Source organism: Chiloscyllium punctatum, chromosome 9 (assembly GCF_047496795.1).
Source record: "Chiloscyllium punctatum isolate Juve2018m chromosome 9, sChiPun1.3, whole genome shotgun sequence".
NCBI classification, from domain to species: Eukaryota; Metazoa; Chordata; class Chondrichthyes; order Orectolobiformes; family Hemiscylliidae; genus Chiloscyllium; species Chiloscyllium punctatum.
In genome coordinates, this window is record NC_092747.1 from 9,062,187 (window position 1) to 9,084,959 (window position 22,773).

Here is a 22,773-nt window from a genome sequence, read left to right on the forward strand (position 1 = left end):
GTGGTCAGTTAGCTGGATAGTTGTTCTATCATGCAGAGTGACAGCAACAGCATGGATTTAATTCCTGCATGAACTGCATTACCATGAAGTGCTCTCCTTCTCCTCCTCTCCCCTTACCTGAAGAATGATGACCCTCAGGTTAAGCCACTACCACTTGTCCCTCTAACTCCAATGAGAGAGAAGTCCTCTGGTCTGGTAAGGCTTTGGTGACTCTCTCTTTGCTCTGCCTAGTACTTTGTTGGACTGAGCCTCCAAACCACTGACTCAGAGTGACAGTGGTTCCAACTGCAGACATAGTCATAAACAGCACACAAGTTGAACAAATTTGGGTGAAATATCAGATTGTGTGCAGGCTCCAGTAGCCAAATAGCCATTACGCAAATTCATGCATAACCGAAGGCAATGAGTGGCAGCTGAGACAATTCCTGAAAAATGTCTGAGGTGATTGTAAACTGCCAGCACAATGATTTTTTGTTTGATAAAAATGATCCATTCAGCCCTTCAAACCTGCTAGCCCCTTCCCTGCATACTGGTTGTGGTTTTAGCTCTGCCTTTCCTGACTGTCCTCCATAAGACTTGAACCTCATGTCAATCAATATCCTATGTAACTCAGCTTTGAAAATATTCAATGATACAGCCTCTGGTGCTCTCCCCCCGAGTAAGCAACAAATTCTCCTCACCTCAGTCCCCTAGTTCTAGACTTCCCCACAAGGTAAAACATTCTTTCAGCATCCAGCCATCAGTCTGCTCAGCATCTTTATGCTTCACTAAGACTTCAGAAAGGTTGAGGGGGACCTGATTGAGGTCAACAAAATCATGAGAAGTACAGACAGGGTGGATAGCAAGAAGCTTTTTCCCAGAGTGGGGGACTCAATGACGAGGGGGTCACAAGTTCAAGGTGAGAGGGGAAATGTTTTCGGGAGATATACGTGGAAAGTTCTTTACACAGAGGGTGGTGAGTGCCCGGAACGCATTGCCAGTGGAGGTGCAGGGTTGGAGGGCCGAAGGGTCTGCTCCTGGGCTGGAATGTTCTTCGTTCTTTGTTTCTTTGTTTGTATCACATTTCACTCTCCTCAACTCTTGTGCTCTCAGCCTAAGAATGTGGCGCTGTCTCCTTATCAACTCTATGTGATAGTGAAGATTCATAATCTGCATAATCCTAATCTGTTTTGGAGCTCAGGCAATGAAACCTGATTCACTTGTGTCCATAATACGCTCATTAAGACCCTACACGTCATCAGCAATAATAGCACTACTTTGCTGGTGTCAGCTGACAGTAAGGTTGATCTAATCTCCACAGTGTATAATGTCAGCTTCACACGCAAGTCCATCCTCAAAACCTATCACAGGTATTAGCAACACAGGCACTGCAATGGGACGTCTGGTGGGGCAGTGGCGAGTGTCCTGCCTTCAGAGCTGGAAACTCTGTGTTCAAATCCCAGTTCAGGACTGAATGAAAGGAAGGCGTGCTTGCAAAATCAGTGAGCAGATGGAATATTGACTATGGAGGCATGGAGTTCAAAATCCCCAGAGCAACTGAAGAACTTAATATCAATTTAACAAATAACGACCGATACCAGTAAAGGTGGTGACCACATAACGACAGCATAATTTCTGAATTGCCACTCACTAATGTACTTTGGGTTACTGTCCTTACCCAGTCTGGCCTACATCTAATGCTTGACCCATGCAACGCAACTGACCTTTATTATCCTCTAGCAATTTGCTCATCACCACCATATCAAATCCAGTTAGGGATGGACAATTAATACTGGCATCGCCACCAATACTGACACCCCCTGAGTGATTTTTTTTAAGAAGTCCCCATCTCCAACATTATACCTGGTCCCTTTCACCATTCCTTCTCTGTTTCCCCTGCAGATGTTCCAGATTTAAATATCTTTACTCCATTAGCCAACGATAGCTGACAGAAAGTTGTTTAATTGATTGTCAGTCGCTGATCAGCATTGATTCCTGGTTTGTACACTAAGTCCTGCAGGGATAAAATATAAAGGAAAGAAAGTAGTGTCACACTGGAGCTCAAACACCACATGAAATCCCATTCGACTTGAGCAGTTAGTGTAGGTGCTAAATGAAAGCAAATAGCAACAGTTTAGTCAATGGGTTTGCTGTCTTGTTATATTCCTTTATTTTTCAGTCAGTTTGTTCCTTAATTCCTCCTATAACCTGTAGCTACCTGCTGGAACACATCTCCATGGATGCTGACAATCTTCCAATATCTCTGTCATCAAAGTTAAAAATTGCACAACACCAGGTTATAGCCCAACAGGTTGGACTATAGCCTGGTGTGTGATTTTTTAAAATTTGTACACCCCAGTCCCACACCAGCATCTTCAACCCATCTCTCAGCAAATGTTTTCACCTATTAATTCAAGGGGTACATGAACTGATTTATACCTTCCTCAGTCCATTATGTAGACTCAAACTCAATTCATTTCAGATGAAATTAATATATGTTTGTGCTATGAGAAAATTAACTTGCCTGGGCAAGTATTTTGACTGTGGAGGAAGACTACACATGCTGCTACACATATCTACATTCTGATAGACACACACACTCACGAACACATGTATACATACAGACACACACAGACACACACATGTACATCCTGACAGACACACACCACACATGTGTACATACTGATAGACATACATATATTCACACAGATGGATACACATATTGACATACAAAGACACACACATTTAAATACTGCAACATGCACACATAGATATATTGACATACGTATACACACATACAGAACTCACACACATTGACACGCAGACACCAAAAACAAATGCTGATGCACATAAACAGAAACAGAAAAACTGTCAATCAAACAGACACACACCAACACACATACAGACATTACATATAGACACACAGATATGCACACTGTAACTACATGTCATAGATGGTTGGACAGGCACACAAACAAATCCACACACACACACACACACACACACACATATAAATGTAGGGAAAGGTTTACTGACAGACAATTACGTAGGTGCAAAAAGCATAGATGCAAACACAGAGATGGACATAAAGACACATGGACACAACAACACATGAACATATACACAGGTACAAGTAACAGGGAAACACAGACACAGTGAATCAAGTAATTTAGCTCCTATGTATTTACTTTTCTTTCCATTAACAATATATGAAAGAATTATTGCCATTAAAAAGCTCCCTATTTAGCTAGCTAATGGCCAATAGATGAGTGAATCAGATCTGACTATGGGAAAAAAGCCCATATTAATTAGCACCCACCTTTCCTTTGATAGTCACTCTGTATCCTTTCAGCTATTATATCCGAAGAGGTTTTGAAACAATGGTGTCTGGTTTATGATTATGTGGAGCAATGTACTGGATGCCTTTTGCCACTGCCTTCTGCAGTATGGCTGACCAGCAACTTTATTCCTCTTAGCACCCACCAACACTGACTCTGTTGGACCACAGGATGAACACTCTTTCCAGGTTGGTAAGTCCTGCAGTTGGACCTGAACCTGGAAGCACTGTTCCAGAAAGCAGGGACACCATCCACCTCACCACAAGGGCGGCACGGTGGCACAGTGGTTAGCACTGCTGCCTCACAGTGCCAGAGACCTGGGTTCAATTCCCGCCTCAGGCGACTGACTGTGTGGAGTTTGCACATTCTCCCCATGTCTGCGTGGGTTTCCTCTGGGTGCTCCGGTTTCCTCCCACAGTCCAAAAATGTGCAGATCAGGTGAATTGGCCATGCTAAGTTGCCCGTAGTGTTAGGTAAGGGGTAGATGTAGGGGTATGGGTTGCGCTTCGGCGGGGCGGTGTGGACTTGTTGGGCCGAAGGGCCTGTTTCCACTCTGTAAGTAATCTAATCTAATCTAATCTAACCTCCGAGCCCTCACGGCTTGACTCACAAAAATCCATCGATTTTAATGCTAAACCTCAACTGCACTCTGAGCCTTTTCCTGAAATCCCAGAAAAGTGGAAAGGTGACAGCAGAAAAACAGTCAATTCGGTCCAATATGTGTAAGGCAGTTCTTAGAAAGAAAATCTTAGTTGGTTTCACTTCTTCACCCTCTCCCTATGGCCATCTAAATTTTCTTTTTGCTTGTTCGAAGGAAAGCATTTAGGATTTATAATATTGGTTGTGTGAATAAATTCCTTCTGATTTCACTCCTGAACAGCCAGCTCTTATCTTTCCTTACTCTTCGCTCCCCCATTGGAGGAAATAGTTTCCCTGTCTCTATGATATGGGAATCCTTTTAACATTTTAAGCTCTATGGTCAGATTAACCCTTGACTTCCAACACATCACATGGCTCCAAAGTGTGAAGGTCGCAAGCTGATCTATTTGGTAAGATTCCACCTCTCTTTGGAGCTGGTGATTCAAATAGCTGCGCATTTCTGTAACACTGCTGCCCTCTGAAGGGCTGAACATGCCTGTGCATGTTAATCGAGTGGGAGATAGAAGGTCCAGTAGGTCTGCCCTCAGTGCATGGCCTCATCATAGCTTTGGTCCAAATGAGAACACAAGGGCCTAATTTCAGTGGTGTGGTAACAGTGACTGGCCTTGACATCAAAGCCACATTTTATTGAGTGTAACATTGAGGAGGAGCCCAAGCAAAACTGGACTTAGGAATCGGGGAAATTCTCCACTGGTTAGAGTCATACACTTTCATCTTGTTTCTCTTACAGAAATTTTTTATTTAAGTGAGAAAATAACAGAAATCCAAAACTGTTTAAAACAGCTAGAGGGGCCAGCAGCCCAGAGTGAAGATGGCTACTTGTTGTGAACCAGTGACGCCGAGCCAGAGCATGTGGAAGCCCTTATAGAAAGACAGCAATGGCTATCTTTTCAGCTTTATTTCTTATTTTATGAACTGATGCTTTGTATATCTGTAATGCAGTGTAACTCTTTTATTATTTTCTCTATTTTTTGTGTCTAAGATTTGTACCTGAATATCTTGTACCTAAGATGGCACCATGTTTTGGTGACATTGTGCACTTTTCACTGTACTCCTGTTCTTTGGTAACTTGAGTATGCCTGACAGTAAATGTAACTCTAATTCTAAAATATGTATTAGAAGTATTTGAGTGTAACTAATCAGTTAATGAGTCTACCTTGAGAACATATCCTTGTCTACAAAACAGCCCTTGTGAAACTTTCTTAGGGAGACCCACACAAGTGAGTTCAGGAGCCAATTTGAGGGATTGTAGCCTTTTCCCTGAATGTATCTTACAGCAATACTGAGAAAAAGGGTCGTCTTTGTGATAGGACACATTTTACTTTCACCAAAATTCTTTTAGCGGATTTGGTCGAAGATGGTCATCAAATATCTTTCCTGCCCACAATATTTGGATTGATGATCCTCCAGGCACAATTGAAGTTTGCCCTGGTGTGTCTCCTGAGGAACTGCCGTACAGCACACAATCCTGTTTCATGGAACTATTCGGGAACAACCTCAACAAAAATCATCACATCTCCTTCCAGACCTTCACTGCAAAGGGCTAGTCAATGTGGAGAAGGTAGTGACACAGTGGCTATTTCTCTAAAGTAGTAATCTAGTAACCTCTGGCTAATGTTCTGTAAATATAGGTTCAAATCCCACCATGACAGAGAGCAGAAATGTCTCCTTCGTTCTTGTCAAATCCCATCTGGCTCACTAATGTCCTTTATAGAAAGGTAACCTGCCATCTTTGCCTGGCCTACATGTGCCTCCAGATCCACAGCAATAGGATTGAGCAATAACAGTTGCCTAGCCAGTGACCACCAACATTCTCATATCCACCAGACTAATTTCATTGTAATGTGTAAAACCTGAATCAATTTTTCCACTATGACTTTCTCTAAGATTGCCCTCAAACCAATCATCTGTCGGAACTGAGTTTTCCATAATAGTAAGAATATATTGGTGTCCTGCTTTTGTTTTTCATAAAAGCTCTACTATCACCTTACTGGCACATTTTACAAAACTACACAACCTCCTTTTGATGACCTGACCACCAAAAATGTTGGTTCATCAGTGACAAAAACAGGTATTGCTGGGGAAACTCAGAGCAAGATATGTGGAGAGAAAACAGAGTTAATGTTTCAAATCCAGTGACCCTACAGGATGGTCAACAATTATTAACCAAGTCCAATAATTGTGTGGAACCTTATGATTCTATAAGTTCTATAAAAATCCAAGAGTTTCTTTTACATCATCTGTAAAGCATGTCGATAGATCCTAAGGTTATAAAAGGTTTTGTATATTTGTAAACTTAGGGAGGTGATGACCTAGTGGTACAAAGTTAAAAATCACACAACACCAGGTTATAGTCCAACAGGTTTAATTGGAAGCACACTAGCTTTCGGAGCGTCACTCCTTCATCAGGTGATAGCCACTCCGAAAGCTAGTGTGCTTCCAATTAAACCTGTTGGACCATAACCTGGTGTTGTGTGATTTTTAACTTTGTACACCCCAGTCTAGCACCGGCATCTCCAAATCATGACCTAGTGGTATTATTGTTAGACTATTGATCCAGAGACCCTGGTAATGTTCTGGGGACCCAGATTTAAATCTTGTCATGGCAGATGGTGGAATTTGAATTCATTTTTGTTTTTAAAATCTGTAATTAAGAACCTAATAATGACCATGAAACCATTATCAATTATTAGGAAAAACACATCTGGTTGTGTAATGTTCTTTAGATAAGGAAAATAGCGTCCTTACCTGGTCTGGCATACATGTAACACCAGACTCACCATAATGTGACTGACAGTTACCAATAGGGATGGGTATTAAATGCCGGCAATGTCCATACCCTGTGAATGATTGAAAAGAAATTCTTAGTTGTTAATTATTGCTATCTGGAGTGATATATCGGCCAGATCAGGTAACCATGGCAACTTTCTTCTTCTAAAGGACATTAGAGAACCTCATGGGTTTTTCCTCCAACAGTTTTATGGCCATCATTAGACTCTTAATTCTGAAATAGCAGGATGTGCTCTCCATTCCCCAGTCTGTTATCTGGGTCGGACTGAATTAATGGGTGACAATACCACTATGCCATCACCTTCCTCACTTGGTTGCCATATGGCAAGTAGAGCAATTAGTGAGTGAGTGAGCTGAATCTATCATTATCTTGTGATATTGTAACTGCAGAATGCCCATAATTACCACATGCACTAATAATCTGGCTCCGAGGTCAATGATTCTGTTGGCAAAGAAACAGTAGGAGACAATCAATCTAGCTTCTTGTGGAAGATTAGGCCATAGAACAAGAAAAGAGTAACTTTAGGGAGGAGATCTTATGGCACAATGGGTCATGACACAAAGGATAGCGTCCTTGCCTCTAAACCTGAACCTTCAAATTCAAGTCTGACCCCAGTGCTTGTTGACCAGTGAAGGCATGTTTGTAATCCTGTATCAAATCCTTCTAACACTCGCCAGAGCCAGCTGGGAAAGATTCCAGGTCAGTTCTGTGATGGGAACAAAGTTGCACCCTCCGCCATCACTGTCCATGGCCCCAGACCATAACATTGCCTGTAAAAGTACATGTTCCAGCAGTGATCCTTGGGGGAGGAAGGGATGGTTGCAGTTGATTATACTGTCGCTGATTGGTGCCAATAGCATGGGGTTGAATCCCTGCTCTGGCTATGGTGGATTTGAGCCCTGTCTGCTTGCCCTAACAGTGGTGGTGATCATGGTGCTGTAGATCAGACCTGACAGCAGGAAGGGAGCTGATGAAAAGGTAGAGGAAAAGTAGGGATGAGTTGATTAAGGTTCAGAAAACATGGAAGCTGCCATCCTGGCCAATGGGACTGCTCATCATTGAAAACTAGAGGGTCCTCAAGCATCAGGAGCACATCTGATGGTCTGGAGCATTGTAAATAGCAGTCAAAATGCTGAAAGCCCATGCCATGCAATGTCGAAATCCTGAATTAGCATCCAGCTCCAGAATCTGAAGCTTCCTCTCTCAATAAAAGGGGGGCAACTGTATGAGTGTTCAATTGTTCGAATTTTGATCAATGTGAGTTTGTTTAATGTTGGAGCTCGCTGCACTTGCCAGATCAGAGAAAAGTTATCAGAACTGTCGAAAGAATTAGTGTGACAATACTAAGGCTTTACGAGGTGTATTTCCTCCTTTTTTTTAATGAAGAGAGGTTGAGACATACATACTGAGCAGCTGCTCCAGAGCCAATAAAGTAAGACCTTGGAGCTTATTTTAAGTTGGAACAACAGAAGTAGCCTGAATGAATGGGGTCAAATTCCCACAGAACCAGGAGTTTTAGTTCTAGCTTTCAGCAGTTGCTGGGGTCTTGAAGCTGGACGTGGAAGCTCTTGTTCCTCTCTCTGTTACAGCTAAAAGCTGGGGTTCTCTTCCTGCTGCTAGAATTGCATATGAGACAATCTATTTTACTGAATTTGCCTTTACTAAAGGTGTGTTCTGGGATGTTACTATATTGGAACAGTTAAATGGTAGTAGTATTAAATATATATATTAAGCATTTTGACAGAGTTACGTTAAGCCAATAGTTGTCTTTTATTTTTATTTTGTCCATATTTTAACTGTAGGATATGAATAACGTGGGTTTTGTTTCAAGCCTGGTAGTTTGACCAATCAAATTGCATCTAGAAAACAATGCTTTACATGTACCTTTAAAATAAGAAAATGTTAGGGTCTAGACCATCATCTTAATATATTTTGAAGGAGTTTGGACTGGTCCATAACACTGGGTACCAAAGAAGCATGGAGTCAGCATTTTAAAGCCCCCATGCCTACAATGTGTTATTCCTGTAGATGACTGAGCCACTCTGTATAGCCCTGAGAGATATTAAGTAAAGAAGGTTGTAAAGAATATCAAGATGAAAATGATCTCCTGAAATACGTTCAACTCACCTGAAGTGGGCAGTCAAAGGGAAATTTTCCTCAGACCCACAACCCCTCCAACATTAGCCTGAATTTTGATATGATTTAGTACCTCTTCCAGGAGACTAAATAATTTCACGTGAAATTGAGGGCACTCACCAATGGCGGGTGGGAGATATTCCAGATCAGTTCTGTGTATTGTGCTGTACAAGTGTCAGAGCTGGGAGGAACATGATGAATAATCCAGATTCCTAATCTCTCCATGATTACTTGTAAGTCTTCTGTACCCATGTGCCTTTTAATAATCCCACACTGACCTCCTGACATTTATCCTTCAGTGGCGCATGCTGTAAAACTTCTGGAATGTGTCCAAGGGAAGAAACCTGTTCACATGGAGCTTAAGTGGATGACAGTGTGAGCTCCTGTTGCAGGAGCAAGGATTGGATCCTGCACACTATAGGACATCGCCAGGTGATCCAATTGAGGTGCTGCGAATGATCCAAAGAGTTTACAGGGTCGATCGGGATAAACTATTTCCTCTGGTTGGAGGAGTCTAGAACACAGGGTAAACCTTAAAATTAAAGTTAATTAGAGAAAACAGAGAACTTTTTAATGCCATGATGGATTTTCTCCCAAGGTGCATGTGGCAGAGTCTTGGATTTTAATCATTAATTCCTGGAAATTCCAAAACAATCCTGGAGAGTTAGCAACCCAATGTTAGAGATAGGTGAATCCAGTTCATTTATTGACATCCTGACTTTCTGATTGTGCTAGCTTCAGTAGCTCTTCATTTGCCCATGGTGGTGGACTGGTATATCACTGGTCTGGTAATCTAGATGCCATCCCACCATGGCAGAAGGAAGAATTTGTTAAATCTAGAAAGAAAATGCTAGCCTAATGGCTAGTATGTAAGCATTATCATTCAAAATTCATCTGGTTAAATATTGCCCTTTCAGAAAGGAAATCCGCTATCTTTAACTGGTCTGACCTACATGTGACTCCAGACCCACAGCAACATGGTTGGCTCTCAACTGCCTTCTGAGATGGTCCAGCAAACCAAACAGTTCAAGTATAACTCGGCAAAAAAAACAAGGAACTGAGGAGGCTGGAAATCTGAAACAAAACCAGTAATTGCTGGAGAAACTCAGCAGGTCCGGCAATATCTGTGGAGAGAAAGTAGGATCAATATTCTGGGTCCCGTCACCAGGGTTCATTGCATTCTCAGCTTTTTATATTAGTTCACATGATGTGGGCATCACGGGCTGGCCAGACCAGCACTTATTGCTCATCCTTAATTAACCTGGAAATGGTGGAAGTGAACTGCCTTCTTGAACTATTGCAGTTCATGATGTGTAGATACACTCACAGTACTTTCAGGAGAGAGTTCCACTTGTTACCCTCAACACCCGTGACAGAGTGCACAACTGATCCCAGCAGTTGGATTGGGGACTTTGAAGGAAGATGAACCTGCAGTACCAATGTCAATGAGTAGGTGGCAATATTTGCTGTGGTAAAAACAATGACTGCAGATGCTGAAAACCAAATACTGGATTAGTGGTGCTGGAAGAGCACAGCAGGTCAGGCAGCATCCAACAAGCAGCGAAATCTTGGATGCTGCCTGAACTGCTGTGCTCTTCCAGCACCACTGATCCGGCAATATTTGCTGTGCCCATCACCTTAAAAAGTCCTTTGCAGCAACGAATGAGCTGCATTCAGCAAGAATTGCTCAGGTACTTTGGTGAATGTTTCTGTGTGGAGTTCCATTGGAGGCTGGGACTTGTGTAGGAGCAGCATGACAAATGTTCCATCCGACTTGTTTTATTGCAGGTATTGGACAATGCTTGGTCATTCTAACATAGTGTGCCTGCCTTTTGGAAACTGATGTGAAAAGAAGACCAGGGGACCCAGTCAGTTGATCAGAGACAGTCAAAGCAGAAGGCTGATACCTTCAGTCTGCTCATCAGTCAGACTGGCTGAAGAGGTCCAGGCAGCAAAGCTGCTGTTATAACCAGGGCGGGGGGCTTAGTGAAATGTTGGAACTCAGGTGTCATAGGCAGTCCTGTGAAGGCCAGTGAGATGCAGTCTTTGGAGAAAATATTGATGTACAGGTTGTTCTGCTATAACACGCGAGTCATTAATGCGAATTTGCTGTAACGCAATTGACAAATTAGGACACCGTTTCTAAAGCGTGAACGTTTAAACTGTGTGTTGGCTATAACACGATCACATTATCAACACTTTAAGCGCTGTTTCTAAAGTGTATTTTTCTATAATGCAGAGTTGCACAAGAACACAACCATGGCATTATAGAAAAACTACCTGCAATTGTTCTGAAGAAGAATCACCAGACCTAAAACATTAACTTTGCTTTCTCTCCACAGATGCTGCTGAGTTTTTACAGCAATTTCTGATTTTGCTTGGGTAGCTGGGATGTGAGCAGTGGTTGTTTGCAGAATGGCTGAAGACCTGGGACCAGGCCTGTGTTTGGATGTTGGAGTGTAGCTTGAACAAAACAGAGGTACAGAGTCCGAGGAGGAGAAGCTGAGCAGCTGGATGGTGAGCAGTCTCTTGGGTATTCTAGGCTTGAGGCCTGCTAACTAACAAGGAGATGCAAACCAAAGGAGAAGCAAGACAGCTTTTTGGAGCTGCTGTTGTTGAGAGAGACCTGAGGTTAGATCTCAGAAAGTGAAGAATTTAAGTTCCTTGTGAGGAAGGCCAGTTTTAATATAATTTGCTGATTCACAGTGTCATTTAACGTGTGGTGGATTTCTGAGAAATCTTGACCACATCTAACTACAGTTTGCATACGGACCCGTGTGTACCTCAAGTTAATTCTGGATGTTAGAGTACTCATATCTTGTCGATTGTTCTACTTTTCTAATTTGTTGCAGTAAAGTTTATTTTCATTTTAGTTCAAAACTGAGGAATATTGTGGTTTTATTCTTTTAGTATGTAGCTGGGTTTTCAAACTTTGTCCAATATAAGCAAAAATATTACTGGTTCCGAACAATAATATCACATAAAGGTAATTATAACACTATGGGACTATAACACTATGAAATAAATAACTTGGGTTGATCTTAAGATTCCCTGATGGTTTAGTGGTTAGGATTTGGTGCTTTTACCGCCGCGGCCCGGGTTTGATTCCTGGTCAGAAAACGGTTGCATTCTTAAATTATGTTTGTTAATGTATTAAGGGGCGGCACGGTGGCTCAGTGGTTAGCATTGCTGCCTGACAGCGCCAGGGACCCCGGGCAACTGTCTGCATGGAGTTTGCACATTCTCCCTGTGTCTGTGTGGGTTTCTTCCGGGTGCTCCGGTTTCCTCACACAGCCCAAAGATGTGCAGGTCAGGGTGAATTGGCCGGGCTAAATTGCCCGTAGTGTTAGGTGCATTAATGTAGGGGAATGGATCTGAGTGGGTTGCTCTTTGGAGGGTCGGTGTGGACTTGTTGGGCCGAAGGGCCAGTTTCCACACCGTAGGGAATCTTAAAAAAAAAGAATCTAATCTACAATCTGAGCAAGCTCTGCATCTTCCAGGATAGCTTGAAAAAACAGTTTAAAATAATGGTTTCACCTTGCTGAATTTTGTGAAAGGTTCTATGGCTAATCCCCTTGTCTCACAGTTGGAATGCTGCAGTAGGACCTGTCCACACAGGCACTCCCGATGTAGTTCTGAGACAGTTCTGCACTGACAAAGACAATTTACTTTTCATAGAAGGTATTCAACCAGATCTTCCCAAAATGGGCAGTTGGGACTCCAGGTGGGGTCTGAGCTGAAATTTTGGGGTCCCAATCTCCATGGCCACTTTGAGTTAAAGCAGTTAATTGCCTGTTCTAACTGTCCCACTCTCCCAGTTCCCCACACTCCCCACACTGAGAGTTCACAACAATTCAAAGGCCTTAAAATGGGGTCACAGATGGAAAATGTTCGGGAAGCGCTGCATCAAACAGAGGACCTGTCTGCACCCTCACATCGACCCCATGGCATGATGTCAACAAAAAGCAGGGTAATTCTTTTCGAACCCAGTGTCAATATTTATACAATATCAACATTATAGCAAACACAGATTGTATTGTTTTGTTGTTTATGGAAGCTTGCTTCCTACATTATAATGACACTTGGTCAAAATCTGAGAACACCCCTCAATCCATGCTGTGGGTGCACCTAAAACAGATGAACCGCAGAGGCTCAAGAAGCTGACTGACTGACCACTACTTTCTCTGAATGGGCAATGGTGATACCCACATCTCCATCGTACATCTTACATCCCCATGTAAGATTTAAAAAGAGTAACTACATTTCAGAAGTACTTGACAGGCAGATGGGGACATCCTGAAGTAACATTGATGATCAAGTTCTTTATTACTTTAATAATAACGCAGGAGTGTTGTGAAAGCACAGCTGATCTGCCTGGCAGTGTCTGTGGAGAGGAAGTTAAAAATCACACTCCACCAGGTTATAGTCCAACAGGTTTATTTGGAAGCACTAGATTTCAGAGCACTGCTCCTTCATTAGGTAACTAGTGGCGCAGGATCATAAAGCACAGAATATATAGCAAAAGGTCACAGTGTCATGCACTTAAAACAATATATTGAACAAACCTAGATTACTGTTAAGTCTTTCATCTTTTAAAACAGTCTTTCAAAACAGATTAAGCATTTTGACTTTTCTTTGGATCACATTTTGCTTTTATTTCCACAATTCCTTTTCTTCTCAATTTGCTCACTTTAAAACTTCATCTTGGGGTGCAGCAGTAGTGACCCTACATCTGGGCCAGGGGATCCAGGTTCAAGTCCCACCTGTACCAGAAGTGTGCCCGCACAGGGAGATCCAACATATCTAAAACTTTGTTGTCACAAACAGTCACCCACCCAGACGTATTCCCCTACCCTATTACTGTACATTTACCCCTGACTAATGCGCCTAACCTACACATCCCTGAACACTATGGGTAATTTAGCATGGCCAATTCACAGAACCTGCACATCTTTGGACAGTGGGAGGAAACCCATGCAGATACAGGGAGAATGTCCAAACTCCACACAGACAGTTGCCCGAGGCTGGAATCAAACCCGGGTCCCTGGTGCTGTGAGGCAGCAGTGCTAACCACTGGGCCACCGTGCCAATACAATCATCAATGTAATAGAGAAAAAGGTGGGGAATGGTTTTCTTATAGTCATTACAGTCATTATATTTTACTAATTTAAGATTTTTATTCAAAAGACATGTGGATAGATACATGAATGGGAAAGGTTTGGAGGAATATGGGCCAGGAGCAGGCAGGTGGGACTAATTTAGTTTGGGACTGTGGTTGGCATTGACTGGTTGGACCAAAGGGTCTGTTTCCGTTCTGTATGGCTCTATCTCACCATGGCAGCACCGTGTACTATCTACGCGATGCACTACAGCAGCCCTCTATCAACAGTATTTTGGAAACCTGGAACCACTGCCACTTGGAAAATATTGTGACACCACCAGCTGAGAGTTTGCTCCAAATCATCAATCTGATTGGGAATAATACTGGCATTCCTTCAACAGCACTGGGTCAAAATGCTGAAACTCCCTCTTTGACATTGCTGTGGGTGTCCCTACACAGCAGTTCAAGAAGAGAGCTCACCACCATCTTCTCATGGGCCATGGAAGCTCCTTCAAATTGACTCGCTTCCTCCAGATCAAAGGGTTCACCACGGGCATCCGTATGGGCCCCAGCTATGCCTGCCTCTTCGTATGACACGTGCAACAGTCCATCTTCTGCAGTTATTCTAGCACCATGCCCCACCTTTTCCTCTGTTACATTGATGACTGTATCGGTGCCACCTTGTGCTCCCAAAATGAAGTTGAACAGTTCGTCAACAAACACCATCCACTCTGACCTCAAGTTCACCTGGACCATCTTTCTCACCTCCCTCCACTTCATGGACCTCTCCATCTCTATCTCCAGCGACTGACGCAACACGGAGATCTATTTCAAACCCACCAACTCCCACAGCTACTTGGACTACACCTCATCCCACCGCACCCCTGCCGTAAAAATGCAACCCCTTACTTCCAGCTCCTCTGTCTCCACTGTAACTATTCCCAGGTGGTGCAATCCCACTCCAGGGCATCTCAGCTGGCCTTCTAGAGATCTTCCTGCACATCCAAACACCACATCTACTGCTTCCGTTGCTCTTGATGTGGTCTCTCTACATCTGGGAGACAGAACGCCAAGTTGTGGAGGGAACATCTCTGGGATGCAGGCACCGAACAATCCCACTGCCCTGTGGCTGACCACTTCAACTCCCCCTCCCACTCCGCCAAGTACATGCAAGTCCTGGGCCTCTTCCACTGCCAAATCCAAGCCACCCGACTCCTGGAGGAAGAACGCCTCACCTCCTGCCTTGGGACCCTTTAACCACACGGCATCAACATCGACTTCACCAGTTTCCTCGTCTCCCCTCCCCCCACCTCATCCCAGATCCAACCCTCTAACTCAGCATTGCCCTGTTGACCTGTCCTACCTGTCCTTCTTCATTCTCACCTGTCTGCTGTGACTATTACCCTCCTGCCTGCATCTACCGATTCCCATCCCAGCTACCTTCCTCCACTCCCACACCCCTAGTTATCTCTCAGCCCCCTTCCTCCTCCATATTCCTGATGAAGGGCGTATGCCCGAATTGTCCTTCCTCCTCGGATATTGTCTGAGGTGCTTTTCCAGCACCACACTTTTCGAATCTGACTCTCCAGCACCTGCAACCCTCACTGTCTGCCCATCGGGGATAGGCAGACAATGCTGTTTTGCCAGTGATGCCCACATCCTGTGAATTAAATTGAGGGAAATGGTTTCCTTTTGTTACCTCAGGCAGTTTACATTACCTTTAAGGTCGGTTGTTCTTTGAAAAAATGTACTTTGTGCATAAAATGTTCTTTATCAACATTCACAGGCACTAAAGCAATTCTGTATAGTCTTAGCATGGCAAGAACATCAAAGATTGGAATTTAATATTCCCTGCAGTTGCGAAAACCAAAGACATTTCTTTCACATGCAGGATACTATCTCCGTGCACTGATGTGAAAGGCCGGTGTTGGACTGGGAGGGTGAACAAAGTCAGAAGTCACATGGCACCAGGTTATAGTCCAACAGGTTTGTTTGAAATCACAAGCCTTTGGAACACAGCTCCTTCATTAGGTGACGAGGGAGCAGCACTCTGACTGTTTGTGGTTTAAAATAAACCTGTTGGACTATAACCTGGTGTCATGTGCCTTCTAACTACGTACACTGAGGCAACAAAAAGGTCTGATAACTGAACAGACCCTTGTTATATTAAAGACCTTAGACAGTGGTCTTTCCCCACTTTGTCTTAGCAGCAGCTGTTCCCAAGCTTTAGTGTATTACCTTTAAGTTTTATTATTTAAAAAGTTATACAACAGCATCGTGTTGTGTTGCAGTGCTAATACTGGCAGCACTCCAAGCCCCTAAATGCCACTCCTTCCTAATTCAATAGAACCTGACAAGCCAACTGAATGCCAGTTATGAAGGTGTTTCCACAAGTCATAGTCATAGAGATGTACAGCATGGAAACAGACACTTCGGTCTAACATGTCCATGTTGACCAGATATCCCAACCCAATCTAGTCCCACCTATCAGCATCCAGCCCATATCCCTCTAAACCTTCCTATTCATATACCCATCCAAATGCCTCTTAAATGTTGCAATTGTACCAGCCTCCATCACTTCCTCTGGCAGCTCATTCCCTCTGTGTGAAAAATTAGCCCCTGAGGTCTCTTTTATATCTTTCCCCTCTCACCCTAAACCTATGCTCTCTAGTTCTGGACTCCCCGACCCCAGGGAAAAGACTTTCTCTATTTATCCTATCCATGCCCCTCATAATTTTATAAACCTCTATAAGGTCACCTCTCAGCCTCCGATGCTCCAGGGAAAACAGCCCCAGCCTGTTCAGCCTCTCCTTGTAGCTCAGATCCTCCAAGCCTGGCAACGTCCTTGTAAATCTTTTCTGAACCCTTTCCAGTTTCACAACATTTTTCCGATAGGAAGGAGACCAGAATTGCACACAATATTCCAACAGTATCCTAACCAATGTCCTGTATAACCGCAACATGACCTCCCAACTCCTGTACTCAATACTCTGACCAATAAAGGAAAGCATACCAAAGCCGCCTTCACTATCCTATCTACCTGCGACTCCACTTTCAAGGTGCTATGAACCTGCACTCCAAGGTCTCTTCACTCAGCAACACTCCCTAGGACCTTACCATTAAGTATATAACTCCTGCGAAGATTTGTTTTCCCAAAATGCAGCACCTCGCATTTATCTGAATTAAACTCCATCTGCCACTTCTCAGCCCATTGGCCCATGTAGTCCAGATCCTGTTGTAATCTGAGGTAACCCTCTTCGCTGTCCACTACACCTCCAATTTTGGTGTCATCTGCAAACTTACTAACTGTACCTCTTATGCTCGCATCCAAATCATTTATGTAAATGACAAAAAGTAGAGGACCCAGCACCAATCCTTGTGGCACTCCACTGGTCACAGGCCTCCAGTCTGAAAAATAACCCTTCACCACCACCCTCTGTCTTCTACCTTTGAGCCAGTTCTGTATCCAAATGGCTAGTTCTCTCTGTATCCCATGAGATCTAACCTTGCTAATCAATCTCCCATACTTTGTCGAATGCCTTACTGAAGTCCATATAGATCACATCTACTGCTCTGCTCTCATCAATCTTCTTTGTTACTTCTTCAAAAAATTCAATCAAGTTTGTGAGACATGATTTCCCATGCGGAGAAAGTGAGGACTGCAGATGCTAGAGGTCAGAGCTGAAAAATATGTTGTGGGAAAAGCAGGTCAGGCAGCATCCAAGGAGCAGGAGAATCAGCGTTTCGGGCATAAGCCCTTCTTCAGGAATTCCTGAAGAAGGGCTTATGCTCGAAACGTCGATTGTCCCGCTCCTTGGATGATTTCCCACGCACAAAGCCATGTTGACTATCCCAAATCAGTCCTTGCCTTTCCAAATACATGTACATCCTGTCCCTCAGGATTCCCTCTAACAACTTGCCCGAGGTCAGGCTTACCAGTCTATAGTTCCCTGGCTTGTCTTTACCACCTTTCTTCCTCACCTGTGACTATCGATGATACAAATATCTCAGCAAGAGGCCTAGGAATCACTTCTCTAGCTTCCCACAGAGTTCTCGGGTACACCTGATCAGGTCCTGGGGATTTATCCACCTTTAACCATTTCAAGACATCCAGCACTTCCTCCTCTGTAATCTGGACATTTTGCAAGATGTCACCATCTATTTCCCTACAGTCAATATCTTCCATATCCTTTTCCACAGTAAATACTGATGCAAAATATTCATTTAGTATCTTCCCCATTTTCTGTGGCTCCACACAAAGGCCGCCTTGCTGATCTTTGAGGGGCACTATTCTCTCCCGAGTTATCCTTTTGTCCTTAATGTATTTGTAAAAACCCTTTGGATTCTCCTTAATTCTATTTGCCAAAGCTATCTCATGTCCCCTTTTTGCCCTCCTGATTTCCCTCTTAAGTATACTCCTACTTCCTTTATACTCTGAGGATTCACTCTATCTCTCCTGTCTAGACATGACACATGCTTCCTTCTTTTTCTTAACCAACCCTCAATTTCTTCAGTTATCCAGCATTCCCTATGCCTAGCATCCTTTCCTTTCACCCTGACAGGAATATACTTTCTCTGGATTCTTGTTATCTCATTTCTGAAGGCTTCCCATTTTCCAGCCGTCCCTTTACCTGCGAACATCTGCCTCCAATCAGCTTTTGAAAGTTCTTGCCTAATACCATCAAAATTGGCCTTTCTCCAATTTAGAACTTCAACATTTAGATCTGGTCTATCCTTTTCCATCACTATTTTAAAACGAATAGAATTGTGGTCACTGGCCCCAAAGTGCTCCCCCACTGACACCTCAGTCACCTGCCCTGCCTTATTTCCCAAGAGTAGGTCAAGTTTTGCACCTTCTCTAGTAGGTACATCCACATACTGAATCAGAAAATCGTCTTGTACACACTTAACAAATTCCTCTCCATCTAAACCTTTAACACTATGGCAGTCCCAGTCGATGTTTGGAAAGTTAAAATCCCCTACCATAACTACCCTATTATTCTTACAGATAGCTGAGATCTCCTAACAAGTTTGTTTCTCAATTTCCCTCTGACTATTAGGGGGTCTATACAATCCCAGTAAGGTGATCATCCCTTTCTTATTTCTCAGTTCCACCCAAGTAACTTCCCTGGATGTATTTCTGGGAATATCCTCCCCTCAGCACAGCTGTAATGCTATCCCTTGTCAAGAATGCCACTCCCCCTCCTCTCTTGCCTCCCTTTTTATCCTTCCTGTAGCATTTGTATCCTGGAACATTCAGCTGCCAGTCCTGCCCATCCCTGAGCCATGTTTCCCTAATTGCTTTGATATCCCAGTGCCATGTTCCCAACCATGCCCTGAGTTCATCTGCCTTCCCTGTTAGGCTCCTTGCATTGAAATAAATGCAGTTTAATTTATTAGTCCTACCTTGTCCCTGCCTGCCCTGACTGTTTGACTCATTTCTGTTCTCAGCTTTACCCGTCTCAGATCGATCTCTTTCCTCATTATCTCCCTGGGTCCCACACCCACCCCAACCCCCACCCCCACCGCCTCCCCCCCCACCCCACCTTACTAGTTTAAATCCTCCCGAGCAGTTCTAGCAAATTTCCCTGCCAGTATATTAGTCCCCTTCCAATTTAGGTGCAATCCGTCCTTCTTGTACAGGGCACTTCTACCCCAAAAGAGATTCCAATGATCCAAAAATGTGAATCCTTCTCCCATACGCTAGCTCCTCAGCCATGCATTCACCTGCTCTATCCTCCTTTTCCTGCCCTCACCAGCTCGTAGCACTGGGAGTAATCCAGATATTACTACCCTTGAGGACCTCCTTTTTAAATTTCTGCCTAACTCTTTGTAATCTCCCTTCAGAATCTCAACCTTTTCCCTTCCAATGTCGTTGGTTCCAATGTGGACAATGACCTCCTACTGGCACCTCTCCCCCGTGAGAACATTCTGCACCCTCTCTGAGACATCCTTGATCCTGGCACCAGGGAAGCAACACACCATTCTGCTTTTTCGCTGCTGGCCACAGAAACGTCTGTCTGTACCTCGGACTACAGAATCCCCTAACATGATTAATCTCTTGGAAGCCGACGTACCCCTCGTTGCATTAGAGCCAGTCTCAATACCAAAAACTTGGCTGTTCGTGCTACGTTCCCCTAAGAATCCAGCACCCCCTACATTTTCCAAAACCGCATACCTGTTTGAAATGGGTATATCCACAAAAGACTCCTGCCCTAGGTGCTGGCCTCTCTTACCCTTCCTGGAGTTAACCCATCTATGTGACTGTATCTGAGACTTTACCCCCTTCCTCTAACTGCCATCCATCACATACTGTTGCTGTTGCAAATTCCTCATCGCTTCTATCTGTCTCTCGAACTGATCCACTCGATCTGATAAGATTCACAACTAACAGCATTTATGGCAGAGATAATCCACAGTCACCCTCTTTAAACTCCCACATCTGACAAGAAGTACATATCACTGAAAAGACCATTTTTGCTCCTTCACAATCTACAGACCCAGAAAATAACACTGTCTTATTCCTCTACAAACACTGTCCCAGGTTAAATTAATAGCTATGGCTTATATTTTAAGTTTAATCAAGACACTTATCTCCAAAAACATATAATCAAGAAAGAATCCACTGTCCTCACTACTACAGCCTTTCTCTTGGACAGACTTAAAACAACACAACTTATCTGATTCTGTGCTGTGAACTTCACCCAACAGTTCCTCCAAGATTAGTTGTGAATTTCCCTTTTGCTAATTTCCCCAGATGTACTCCGATGTCCAGCGATACACGAATTCAAACAACAAAGGCGGTAACTGTGCAGGTTTTCTCTCTCTCTCTCTCTCTCTCTCTCTCTCTCTCTCTCTCTCTCTCCTGCACTGTCCTCACCATGTGCTTCCTTTGTCTGCTCTTCTCCCTTTTAAAACTGTTGACTTTCTTTTTCCAAAGTTCCAAAACAATGCAACAGCATATAAAACAGTGGGCGGCACGGTGGCACAGTGGTTAGCACTGCTGCCTCACAGCGCCAGGGACCCGGGTTCAATTCCTGCCTCAGGCGACTGACTGTGTGGAATTTGCACATTCTCCCCGTGTCTGCGTGGGTTTCCTCCGGGTGCTCCGGTTTCCTCCCACAGTCCAAAGATGTGCAGGTCAGGTGAATTGGCCATGCTAAATTGCCCGTAGTGTTAGGCAAGGAGTAGATGTAGGGGTATGGGTGGGTTGCGCTTCGGCGGGTTGGTGTGGACTTGTTGGGCCGAAGGGCCTGTTTCCACACTGTAAGTAATCTAATCTAATCTAAAACAGTAATTGCTGCTCCTGGAATTCGAGGAAATCACCTCCAGCACCTAAAATACCTCAAAAAAAGGAGCAGCTCTTACAGCCAGAAATTCTTCCCGTCCTCCATCTTGGATTACCCAGAATCTGTGTTCATCTTGTGAAAGTAACAACTTCAATTTCTAAATCCCTTTCATTCTGACCAGCTGTCTGCATTGTCTGTCGCCAATAATTCCATTTATAAACATTCCTCACAAGTTGGGAAATGTATTGACCAGGAAGCCTGTTGTTCTAACCTGTTATATTTTCTAGCTGCCCACAGCCAGATGACAAAGCATGTCAGCAAGCTGCACTTTCATGGGGAATGAAGCTGCTGTTTCACCCAATCATTTGACTCGTTAACTAACTTCAAACTTGTCCGTTTACTCATTCAACTTTAGTTAAAAGGCGAAAGCGTCAGTAACAAATGTCAATAATCTGTCCTCTCTGTTTTGTTCATTGTGTAGGTGTCTGTAGCTGTGTTTGTGCGTAAGGGTCATGTAAGACAGAGATGATGGGGAACTTCTTCCCTCAGAGAGTAGTGAATTGGTGGAATTCTTTACCACAAAGGGCTGTTCAGGCTGTGTTAAATATATCAAAGGCTGAGATAGACAGGTTTACAATTAGTAAGGGAATCGAGAGTTGTGGGGAAATTGCAGCAAATTCAAGTTCAGGATTATCAAATTAGCCACGATCTCATTGAACAGAATAGCAGACTAGATGGGCTGAATGGTCGATTTCTGCTCCTATGTTTTACGGTCTTGTTCCGTATGCTCATCTTCCCAGGGTAGGGGAATCCAAAACTAGAGGGCATAGATTTAAGGTGAGTGAGGAAAGATTTCAAAGGGACCTGAGGAGCAACATTTTCACGCAGAGAATGGTGCGTGTATGGAATGAGCTGCCAGAGGAAGTGGTGGGGGCTGGTACAATTACAACATTTAAAAGGCGTCTGGATGGGTATATGAATAGAAAGGGTTTAGAGGGATATGGGTTGAATGCTGGCAAATGGGACTAGGTTAATTTAGAATATCTGGTCAGCATGGGCAAGTTGGAGTGAAGGATCTGTTTATGTGCTGTACAACTGTATGACTCTATGATTCTATCTTTGTATCTTGGTATATCTGTGTTAGTTTATTGTAGCTAAATGTATGTGATGTTCTCAAAGTATCCATGAAGAGATGAATCATCCCTGCCAGCTCTTGTGAGTCTCTAACTCGTGACTGACAAGAATGGGCAAGGCTCATTGGAAAAGGCACCCAACACTAGAGGGAGACTTTATCTGAGAATGGACAGAGGTGAAGTCGAGGCATTGGAGGGAGCATGCAAATCTTAAACAATCCACCTACTCAACTCTTCAAGCAACACCTATTTCACATGTGGCAGATTCTGCTAATCACACTTTGAACAGATCAGCCATTGCATAAACCATCAACCAGGGTGGAAGCAAGTCCACCTCAATCCAGAG